The 12,176-nt window shown below is 33.1% G+C and overlaps 1 protein-coding gene across 1 annotated transcript in view; it reads right to left on the bottom strand.

Moving 5' to 3' along the window:
• LOC147074453 (thrombospondin type-1 domain-containing protein 4-like) overlaps positions 1–12,176 on the bottom strand; it is a 523,747-nt gene that overhangs the window by 499,311 nt on the left and 12,260 nt on the right. The gene's annotated exons all lie outside the window — the stretch shown is intronic.

Genomic DNA, 12,176 nt, shown 5'->3' with positions numbered 1-12,176 from the left:
ATTGGTGTATATTTTTTAGTAATGTATCAATACAACACATTTCTTAAATACTGAAAGGTCATGAAAGGGTGATAAAAATACTGTATAAAAAATGGGGCGGCTTTTTGACGCTGCCTAGGGGCGGCATTTTGCCTAGGGACGTCACTGGTTGAGGGCAGTGTGATGTTCTACAGTAGTGTTCCCCAACTGGTATTCCATGGATTAGGGGTATTTCGTCTAGTTTGCGATACTTTGTATTTTTAAATAAATCTAGAATCCATTGAGTTGTCGTTTCTACTTGGCATCATATTATTATGAAGCACTGATCACGACCCGTTTTGTTGTAGTCAAGTAAGTTGTAAACCTTCATCATATTGGATAAATAGTCAATGTCATTAGTCAGAGGAAATAGGTACACTAAAAATAACTATAAAATAAAATTTTACATTTAAATTGTCTTTTAATTATATCAATCATCATATTATTACCTACACTTAATTGCATGGCACAGTCATTTTAAATGTTAATATTTTTAAAGTAAAATAGCCCCGCAGGCGACTTTTTTTCAATATTACAGCAAATTTGTGGTGTATGATTATCTTATTCAACTGGTCGAATCACCACGCCGGGCCCCCAGACTAGAGCCCTGTCAGCCCCCCCCCCCCTTTGTGGGGGGCCATGATGTGCGCGCCTGCACAGCTATGTGTACATAAATGTAAAATGACTATTATTCTCAATTCAAATAAATTCAAGTAAATTCAAAGAATTACCTATCAGATCAGGTAAGGTAAACCACCAGACCATGCTATTAATTTCTAAGACAGTTTATGTACCAATACTTGAAATATTACCTCCATAATTATTTATCATTGCATTTTACGATACACTACTGATAATAATGTGAACCAAACATGTTTTGATATTTTTATAGAGCAACCACCCACTGGACTCAACAGGCCTCCACTCCAAGTAAGCCTCGAACCCAGGACCGTGGGGGATCAAGTATATAGCCTACTCAACTGAAATACAAGTCTCGGATTTAATACTACTATCTCTAACATATTTGAATATAAATTATAACACGAAATAGAAAAGCATTATATTCTCATTATACTTCAGAATTAGCATACTTACCTAATTTGTGATATATATTATTATATTATAATAGGACAGGGCCAGAATACTTGACCCTGTGCAAATACTTATTGAGGTGACCCTTTTCATATAAGTACATATTTTTTATTGAAAGCTATTAAGTTTAGTATAATATTTGTTTTTTAATTGAACTGGTGTTTACCTGGTAGAACTCCATTATAATGGTTTTGAAAAAAAAAAGCTTTGTTGCAAAATCATTATAATTATTTATTTGCTTAATCGCATGCTCAATTATTGTATATAAAATGGAAAACTGAAATGTAATACGGGAACGTTTTCCACAAATTAATTATAATTAAATAAATTCAGAATAATATAATATACTTAGTAAGTACCTACCTAGGTACTTATGTTTTTTTGTTGTATATTGGTACTCAACTTCATTTTGAAATAAATGTAAGTAAAAGCTGTTCATTTTATGGGGATAAAATTCAATGTATTTTCAGACGTATAGGTACTCATTATAATATGTACCTAGGTGCTTTCTTGCAATTGAATAAATATGTACCTATATAGCATTATAGTGCCTGTATACGTGCATGGATTTACTGGCGACAATATCGCGTAATTTAAACTATCGCGATAATAACTGTTTATACACAAAAGTTTTACCAATCTCATTCTTCATGCGTAAACGAATGCGTTTGTTGTCGTTGTGTGGTGCTATTTGACAGGTTCGGATGGATTGTGAAAATCGGTAAACGTCAAAATTCTCTGCGTAGAAGAGTAAGTAGTTCATATTTTCTCTCTCAAGTTCGACACATTATTTCTAATGCACATACGCAGATATCGTGCAAGTTGCGAGTGAAAATTCAGAAGCCACTGAACTTTTTTGATACATGCATGCACAGTAATGCATTTTCTCGATATGGCCGCGATAATACATACTGCCAGCAGTAAATCTATGCACGTGTAAACGGGATATTACTTCATAAAAACAGTCAATCAATTCACAAGAAAAACAAACATATTATATCAATACTACGGGTGTATAGATGCCTACGTAAAATGAATTATAGTTAGTTGCATTTTCGAAACACACACACGAGAAAACCTTCAGGTCGTTTAGCTGCATTTTTAATTATGTAATAAAAGAAATCCGTTACTTAGTCAATTAAAAAAATAATTGATATCGTAAAACGCATCGCATCGATTGGTCAACCATTTAACGCATCAATGTATCAAAAAGTTGCGCACATTAGTTGAATAATTATTGTCAGGTTAAAACAAACGTATATTTAATTATGTATGTTTTATTGAATTTAATTAACCCAGACCTCTACAGCATTTTTTTACACTGCTACCTGTGATTATGAAATATTTTTATTAAGCTGGTAGAGGTGAATTTAATATTTAAGACGGTCAATAACACCAACATAATATTTTGTTATCCGATATAATTTGCTTTATATGGCTACCCATTGGCCGATATAAATAGACAGTATTATCAGTTATTTTAATTAAATTTTATTGTATATAATCTTTTAGTTAAAACTATTATTTGTGAGCACAAAAAGCTTACCAAAACCGTCTTATAAATTTGTACTAGGTCTACCTATGTCTACTAGGTGTTTTGTCATGGAACCGACCATTATTTAGGGAGGCACCTACTGAGTTTTGACATGGTGACAAAAACGACTTAATAAAGCTTTGCAAACTTAACAACATCAGTGATATTTGGATTTAAGTTCCTTTTTTATGTACTTGGCACATTTGAATTGATGTGACTTACATCATTTTGTTACGCTACATTTGGCAGTTAACCAGTTAACCCGAGCAATAAAGACTCAACTCACACACGCACTCACGGTAAATTCAGAGACTTAAAAGGTCAAGTATTTATCCAGTTATGCGTTGCTTTTATCTAATTAGTAATTAGGCAGCGTTGGTCCAGCGAAAGGAGTCATCCCAATTAACAACTTTGCTCCGGTAATAATTCGTAGCCGGGTCAAAAGGGAAGCGGAGGCCATCGACACGAGTGCACTTCACTTTATGATCGATAACCATTTGGAAAAAAATATAAAAGCAATAAGAAAATACTGGCATTCAAAAAGTCATAAACATGGAAAATAAAATACCTTTAATTTATTATCCCAAGCATAAGTTTCCTGTGAAAATCTTCGACCACTTCTGACACAGCCAGAAGTCAGGACCATAGTTAATATCACAGAGTTAGCACAAATCAGTGGCCACTAGAAATCATATTGTAGATCAAAGAAATTATCTACGGTACCTATATTGACTGTAAAATATTGAGCCGGCACAGTAAATATCAGACGTTCAAATTCTAGTTACTCTGTACTTTAGGTACTATGTATTAAATTGGAAAATAAATTCAGTGATTACATAAACGGTGTTTTGACTAATAGCGTCATGTCAGGTGGATACATCACGGATTGATGTGCAGTGTTTCCAAACTGCTGGTCCGCAGGAATTGTCGGATAGTCCGCGCATAGTTACCTCCTATTTTAATATACAATATACGTAATATGTCATAAGCAAATTGAAAAAAACGAATTCCTTCATGGAAGACGTCAATCCATGCGCAATTAATATCTACTTGAGAATAAGGAAACCAAATCATGTTGTCTTTTGATCCAGACATAATATACGAACATTGTTAGTTATCATCTGCATTTTCAACTACCTGTTGATCTGAAAAGACTTTTTCGGCCATGTCAGTACGCAATAAAAATGAAACAGAGAAACCGATTGGATTTCAATGTAGCGCTTCGTCTCTCCGATACAATATTGAAGCCATAGTTATCAGATATTATTCGTTAAAGATGTAACAGCACTAACAGCAGGTTTCGCACACCTAACCTAACCAAACCTAATGCCAGAAGTTTTATTATTAACAATTAAATAATTATGAATTTCTGATTATTTCAATTAACACTATAATTTTCATGTTATATTTTTATATTCGCAATCAGACTATTATAATATTTCTGTTGTGTATAATATCTGTTATAATATATAATTTAAAAACTAAATAATACTTTTTTCTGCGTTAGAGGTACCCGAAATATTTCTTCTATGTTTACCGGTCCGGAAATGTAAAAAGGTTTGGGAACACTGGACTAATGGATATCGATTCTGACAGGAATAAGCTCAAAATTTCTCACTATTTCTATATCTCAATATCTCGGTCATTAAATATAAATGTTAAACTTCATAATGTTTTCACAATAAAAGTCGAGACTTTAAGAACAAGAGTCAAGCTTTTCCATGATGAATTTTATAAATTCCGTTCAAGTCGATAGCTTTTTATTAGCTCTTTCGGCCAATATCTATAACTGAGATATTTAATTGTCTTAACAATTTTTAGATTCATCGAAAATATCATGGATGATTTCTCGAGAAATGAGAATTATCGAAAAATTAAATTCTCGGTATTATAGATTAGCCTTTTCTGATTAATTCTCGAGAATTTTGACACAATATTGTTCTAATTAGAAAATAAAGTAGGTACTTACGATAAAAAATAACTAAAAAAACTACATGTGACTAGGACTGAACCGAAAACTGGAAAAACCGGTATTTTTGTCAGAACGAAAACCGGAGCCAAACCGGGAAAAAATATCGTTTTTTTTCGGTCCGTCACATGTTCAAACACACCCGTTAATAATATGATCTTACTCTCCACTACAACTACAGTTGTCGTTCAGAGTTGTCGTAGACGTAAAAATTAAACACTCCTGAACCGGAAACTGAAAACCGGAAAACCGTTATTTTTCGTAAACGGAACGTAAACCGAAACGAAATAAAAAAGCGGTTCGACTCTGCATATTGTGACGAACCAAAACGTAATTAACCACTAATATTGAATAGTGGACTTTCGGTTTTTTGTAATTAATTAGACACGTCGTTTTTGACCAATTGAATAGAATAAAGACACCAATGTCATGCCAACCTAATAAATTAAAAAAATATTTTGACATCACTTATTTTATTACCCATTCATTGTGAATACAAATTTTAAAATAAGTATCTTTGTCTATTCATAATAATCCAGTAGCTTGTGCACGTGTCATCCGCGGACACGTGGAGCTGTCATCACGTAGCAAAGGGTCGTCCAATTGACAGAGAAGGGTATTTTAATGAGATACTGGAAAACACTAATAAATTAACAGTGAACGCGACAGTGTGTTATTGAAAATTCTTTGTATTCTATCAGTGTTGGGATTGGACGCTGATATTATCAGTTTTCCTATACGGCGTCAAGACCAGGACTAGGTACATTACAGTGGAGGATTTGAAGGGCTGGCGAGAAACGTTCCCTCTAATTTTTCTATTGTGCGTGCGGATCATCAACCCATCTGAGCAGTGGCGTAACTATGGATGATGTCACCTGGTGCGGTAAATTTACACCCCTCCCCCTCCCACAAATACAATTGTTCATTAAAATTTGTATTTTTAAAGTATTTATTAAATTCAGTGATTTTATATAATAATAACACTAACAACGATATTTTTTCAAGTACTTATATAAAAATATAGGAAATAAAGAAAAAAGTATTCGTTGATAAAACATATTCAATACTAAACTTGCAGAACTTTTTTTTTATATTCATATAAAATCTATATATTTTAAGTAAAAAACAATGCTTTTTGGCATGAACACTTAAAAAAATATTGTAAGAACTGTGATGTTTTCACAATAAGGACTACTATGAGACTGTACTGATAATGTTTCTTGCAAGTTGAAACATGTCAAAGACTAAGAAATGTAGAGGACCCGGCATATAGGTGGTCATTGGTAAACACTAAAATACGTATCTTCTTTTCGTATACAAAACTAAAATCTGGCAAAGGAAACTTTATTTTACAATATTTTTGTGTGATGACTGTGCGGTGAATGAAAACATGTGTGCGGACACATTTTGGTAGTTGTGCGCGCGCACACCTTACAGGCAACATTGCTGGCGAACCTGAGAGTCGTGAATTATGTGAGTGGGGTACAGTGTTGCCAACCGTACTATAATTATAGTATTTGTACTATAATTTTCGTCTGCGTACTATGTACGATATAAAACAGGTATAGTACGCCCAAAATACTAAAATTTTGAGAAATCAGAAAAAAAGTTGCCAATAGAAGAAAAACAACGCCAAAATAATCCGTGAGAAGCAAAAAAAAATAATCCCCATCTCCAAAAAAAGGTGACGTTAATTACTTAACACAGCGACTTCATAGTTTATAAAACGGCCACTAGCTATAAACTACACAAAACAATCAGTCCTATAAAAAGGTTGTTTGCAAACCTTTCTGCAAATTAATATGGAGACTAATTTTATAATCTCTCACTTCTATACTATTGTGAAGCGCAATGGCTATCTCGTAAAAAATGAAATAAAAGGGTCAAATTAATCTTAATGTTGAAAGTTGAGGCAAATTTGTTTAGGAACAATAATTTTGTTGTTAACCTTGTCTATTTGGTTGAAGTTTAAAAAAAATTGAGTGAATAGATCAATCCAAGGACCACTTATATGCATTCACTGATTTAAAACGACAAAGTGAAGGCATTCATAAAAAAATTGGAGCTTAGGAAATCAAAATGACAAAAAAAAAGTTCGCCATGTCTCCGCTTTTAAATGATTTCTACGCCAGATAGGTATATTGAAGCAAACCAAAATCTATTTACTGAGTTCTTGTTTAGTTTGCTAATGCACTTTTCACACTATTTTATTAATAGCAAAAAAAGTCGCTCACTGCGCTGCTTTGTTTCGGAGCTATTAAATGTTTTAAATGTATAGTTGAAAAATCCTGACCCAGAGGTTCCGCTGCAGGATGTGAGGTCCATGATAGATTCCATTTGTCAATGAACGAAGATGAATTCGGATTGACTAGTATTGAAATTGATTGTGCTAATAAACAAGCACATTCGTCAAAAATTAATGTAATATAAGTATTAAAACCTTTTTTTTTCTTTTCATTTTTGTATTCGTAAGTAGGTACATTGTTGACTATTTAAAAAGGTGTCTGTATTATTTAATGAAATAAGGGGGGGAGGCGCCTAGATTAGATTTTTTTAAAAGGGAGGCGTAGTAACATAAAGTTTGGAAACCAATGATTTAACATTTGAATTTTGTCTAAAAAAACGAGACGTTAATTACCCTTAATGGATATTTTCTCTAAAAAAACAAGACGTTAATTACCTTATGTTTATTTTTTTGAAAATGATGCAGAAAATTATTGGTCACTCAACGCGTACTATAATTTTTGCCGAAATACTATAATTTTGAAGGCACTGTACTATAATTCCACTTTCAAAATATGGCAACACTGGTGGGGTAGTACCTACTGAGTAATGTAGGATGCAAGTAAATAATTTGTAGGGTTGAGTCACTCTTCGATACCTTTACGTATATTGTAAAATGTAAATAATATGACGTGTCGGCAATCATGCCAGATGTTGAAAAAAGGAGTAGGTAGGTATAGGACGTTTTAATTTATACATATCTAAAATAATATCAATAGGTAATTTTGTATTAACTGTCAATTTTTATTTTTGTAGAATATCTAGGTCAGGGATGGCGAACCTATGGCACGCGTGCCACCAGTGGCACGCTAGATGATTTTGCATGGCACGCCAATGTTTTATTTTGAAGAGAAAAAAATGACCTATTAAAAAAATACAAAAGAGATTTACAAATAAATTTTAAAATAATGACAACGTAGCCATGCGTATTTTCTTCGGTTTTTAATATTATTTTACGAATAATATTTACCTATCGATGCGCAAACGGAAACAACTAAATTCGTAAATGACAGATCGCGCTGTATAAAAAATAGCATGCAAATACTACAAATTTCAAGAATAAGCATTACGTTTGTAAAATTAATGTAAATATATAATTTTATAGGTCGGTCCGTAGGCTTTATCGCACTGACCTCATCAGGTGGCGGCAGAAGCCGTCTCGTGAACCTCTGATTTTGATCGATTTACAATGCTTGAGACCGATCAGGCAATTAAAAATGAAAATTTTGAATCAACAAACCTGATGAAATTTATCGACATTCGTTCAAATACAAACAGCTGATTGGTATTTTGCCTCAAACATTATCGCTAAAAATGGAAGAATATAATACTCGTATTATGAAGGAAGCGTGGTTAAAATGCTTCCACAATCTCTTTGAACATGGAAAAAATATTTAAAGAATAAAATATATAAAAAGGCTAGAAACACGGCGATAGATAAAATCTCAAGAACTCGAAGTTAATTTTCCTATTTTCTTTACAGAATTCTTAAAAATATGTTTTTTTCAATTTTTTTCAGACAGTCGAAAAATAATATTTTGGAAATTTTGGCACGCGTACCTAAAAAGATTCGCCATCCCTGACCTAGGTACTAAAAAGATTCACCATTGACAGTTTGCCGACCACAACTTAGTGATTTCGTAGAGAAAACATCGCGATGCCGAAAAGTCATATAATCTGCATTTTTTATCGCGTCATATTGTGTGTACGCGTAAATGGGCTCTCTGTAGCGCGTCCTGAGTTCATATTATTTTGATTTCCTCCTGACTGGCCATACACAAGACGTTAAGTCAGTTGCCAAAATTATTTTATTTTATTTGAAAATTCGTGTAAAAATATTTAAAAATAGATATAATATTGGCCATCTGCTAATGTTAACCCGTCGATGTCCAACTGACGCATTAAGGCAAGGGCATTTCGCTGACCGTGATCACGTCGTGAAAAAACCACAAACTATTTCAAAATATTACATCGTTTTTGTTAGTGTTATTTTGTAATAAATTATATTTTCATAAATGACCTGCAATTCTTAGATCGTCCTCAAATACCCATATTACATACAATATTGAAATATCATAGGGGGGGGGGTTTGATGGAAAAGTTTCGTAACGATGATTTTACAAGGACCGATAATGGTAAAATACTAAATAATATTCTTTGTATTTTAAAATTTGGGTTGAATACTAAATACTAAGTACTATATTTAAGCTATACACAATTTTTCATAATAATATATTTATCGGTATAATAAATGGTTACATGTATATTATACGTAAAACATTTCACAGTGGCACAGTTCGCCGTGAACTTTCTTATCGGAAAGAGATTTTTATTAGATTCAATATGAACAATAAGACGTGAATTTTCATAGCTGATTTTGGCAAACTTCAAGAATGAAAACCTAACCTAATCTAACAAATAATCCAGTATATCGTCTATTTTCAAAATTTGTTTGCTGCTGGCTTCCTGTAAAATGTAAACCGACAAGAACCGTGTTTTATTTAGACATGAATGTCAGTAGGTATTATATGACCCAAAGAGGTTATACGGCCATATATCTCCGATGTAACATTTTACGGTGAAGTGTGATACGGCGAACTGCATACGTACAAGTTTCCGGACAAGATAATAAGTGATCATTTAATAAAAAATGATACATGTTTTTCATTGGTACTTTAGCCCCGCGTATATTCATATTATATTTTAATTAAGTTAGTACATTATTTACACATTCGCATTTGTGGTTATTATGATATATATTTATTATTAACCATGCCTTGCTTTTTCGTAAAAGGTGGTTGTTAGTAATGTGAACAATCACAAACACTCAAGCTTTGAGATAATCACATAAATATGTTGTCTTCACAGAAAATCGAACCCAAAGCTCCAGATTGAAAGCCAGCGCTTTACGCACTGCACCACGAGAGCCGCATGAGGTTATGATATTTAAAAAAAATGCTCGATTATATTTTGGGTGAAGGGTGCAGTTAATTATGTTCCTCCACATAATTCTTTAATTTTCTTATGACAAAAATTAAATATGTTGTGTAGTGTGTTGTTTTGTTGTTTAGTATTTCGTGGGGTGTTTGGAGGTCAATTTCGTGAATATAATATTATCTACACAGCTCCGAGAGCCCTCTATACTACTTACTTACTATTAGGCAGTCGTTGATGAAATGCAACACTATTTAAGACGTGTAGCCATCACATGGGCAGCAGTCATATTCCCTCAAATTAGATTTTTCTAGATAGGATCTCAGTGATTCGTGCCCTGTTATTAGTATAATAATATGATACTAGCTGAGCCAGCTGGCTCTCGCTAGTCTGTCTCGCTAGGTCTTGCAGACAGCTTGGCGTCCTAATGACGTGGTGTTGGATTTTAATAAAATTGTGAAGTATGCAGAGACGGCGCCGTTTGACATGTCGCTGATTTGTCACTTTTACAATTTGCAAGTCGTTACTGTCGATATAAATTTGGCGTCATATGCATATCTATTCTGGATTTTGGCCTTCAGGATGTCATTTGATACCATCCCAGGCTGCTAGACCTAGCAGAATAGCTGACAATTTGATTGCGATTCAATATAATGTAAATATTAATCTCGCGCGCATCCCTTTGAGGTAATAGAAGAAGGTTAACCATATAAAAAATAAATTTAAACAATTTAATTATTTTGTTTCATTGTCTAAAAAAATGCTTGTAATATTATATTATGTGAGTCCGTATGATGTTTTTATGTTTTTGGAAAGACTGGGGTGGCAGAGATTATGTTTCGAATAATTTTCCACGTTATTTATCCTTTGGTGGGTGTTGTATATTATCTGCTGTTACAGAGCTTCTTTTAACAATATAAAAAAATCATAAAATACTACACTAATAATGATAATAACGAATCGAAAACAAACTTACTGTTCAAAGAAACTTTTATTAAAAGAAAGTACGAAAACTTTAATAATAATTAAATTGGATATCTTAATGAATTAAAATTTGAATAATGAATTGAATAAAAACATTTTTTATTTGTATTCATGGTAACAACCATAATTAATAGGATAAGAGAAACATGGTTAACACCACAAGGCCACAAGACCTTTAGTATTGACCTAAAAAATGTTATTTATATTAGGTAGGTACTAAAATAGACCATACGCCGACCATTTTATGAATATTTTTTATCATAAATGGACCGCAAGGGAGCCGCAGCGGGTTATAATATGTAATTTATTCGCTTTCGATGATATTGCGTTTCCCAGAGCAGTATCAAGGTGCGTAATTTTAGAAATGATAACTCTATTTTGGATAAACAAGCTTTTTAATATCTTTTGCGTTTATTTAGAAAGTGTTACATATGCTGTGATTTTTCGTAAGCGATAAATTCAATCTGTTTTAAATTAGATTAGTATAACTTACCTAATGGTGAAATTTAAAACATTTAGCTATTTTAGATTCCATTTTCAGAATCAGCTGTTTCTTACTCCAATGAATTAAGTTTTGATTAACTTCTGTCAGTCAGGTAGACTTATAATACCGCCCCCTTTCAATTTTATTTTCAAATTGTATGGAAATTCGATAGATAGGTACCTAATGCTACCATCGTAATAATAGATCAATGACACGTGTGAATCGATGTATTATTGTAGTTGTGATCGATTGACCAAAGCAGAGCCGGTTTGATTTTATTTGACATCGTCGCGTTTTTCTTCACTTTTCTACATTCAGTGACGTCGCTAAACAGAATACCGCCCCTAGGCAGCGCCAAAATGCTGACCCATTCTTTATACAGTACTTTTTTTTATAATCCTTTCATGACTCCAATAATATCTAAGAAATATGTTGTATGGATACATTATTAACAAAATATTGACTATCATTATTCGCAAATCTGCTCGTGTTTCTGGTCACCAAGGACGCCGAAGGACAGCGGAAGTAAACTAGACATCGCGAACCCTAAAAATTACAGTCCTGTTCAACCTTCTATATTAATTAATACATTTTGTTTCCAACCAATAAGCTGATTTTTTAATGGAAAGATATTTTCGTTTTTATTAAGTTTAGATACTTAGCTATTTCTATATACACCAAATGATTCTCTTCGATTTGCCGCCCTTCGAGTAACTGCCGCCCCCAAACGACGCTCAATCTGCCTACCCCCACGGGACGTCACTGTACATTGCTTGAGATACCTGAAAATAATGTAAGTAAATTGTCGCCATTGCAAACGCGAACATCCATTCAATTCACAATGTAACTATCTAAGGCTTTTTCGGTTCAAGAGAATA

The sequence above is a fragment of the Rhyacophila brunnea genome, unplaced genomic scaffold, assembly GCF_057557595.1.
Source record: "Rhyacophila brunnea isolate RB1 unplaced genomic scaffold, BYU_Rbru_1.0 scaffold_16, whole genome shotgun sequence".
NCBI lineage: Eukaryota > Metazoa > Arthropoda > Insecta > Trichoptera > Rhyacophilidae > Rhyacophila > Rhyacophila brunnea.
The sequence above is the reverse complement of the archived record's forward strand: the minus strand, read 5'-3'. Positions and strand labels throughout refer to the sequence as shown.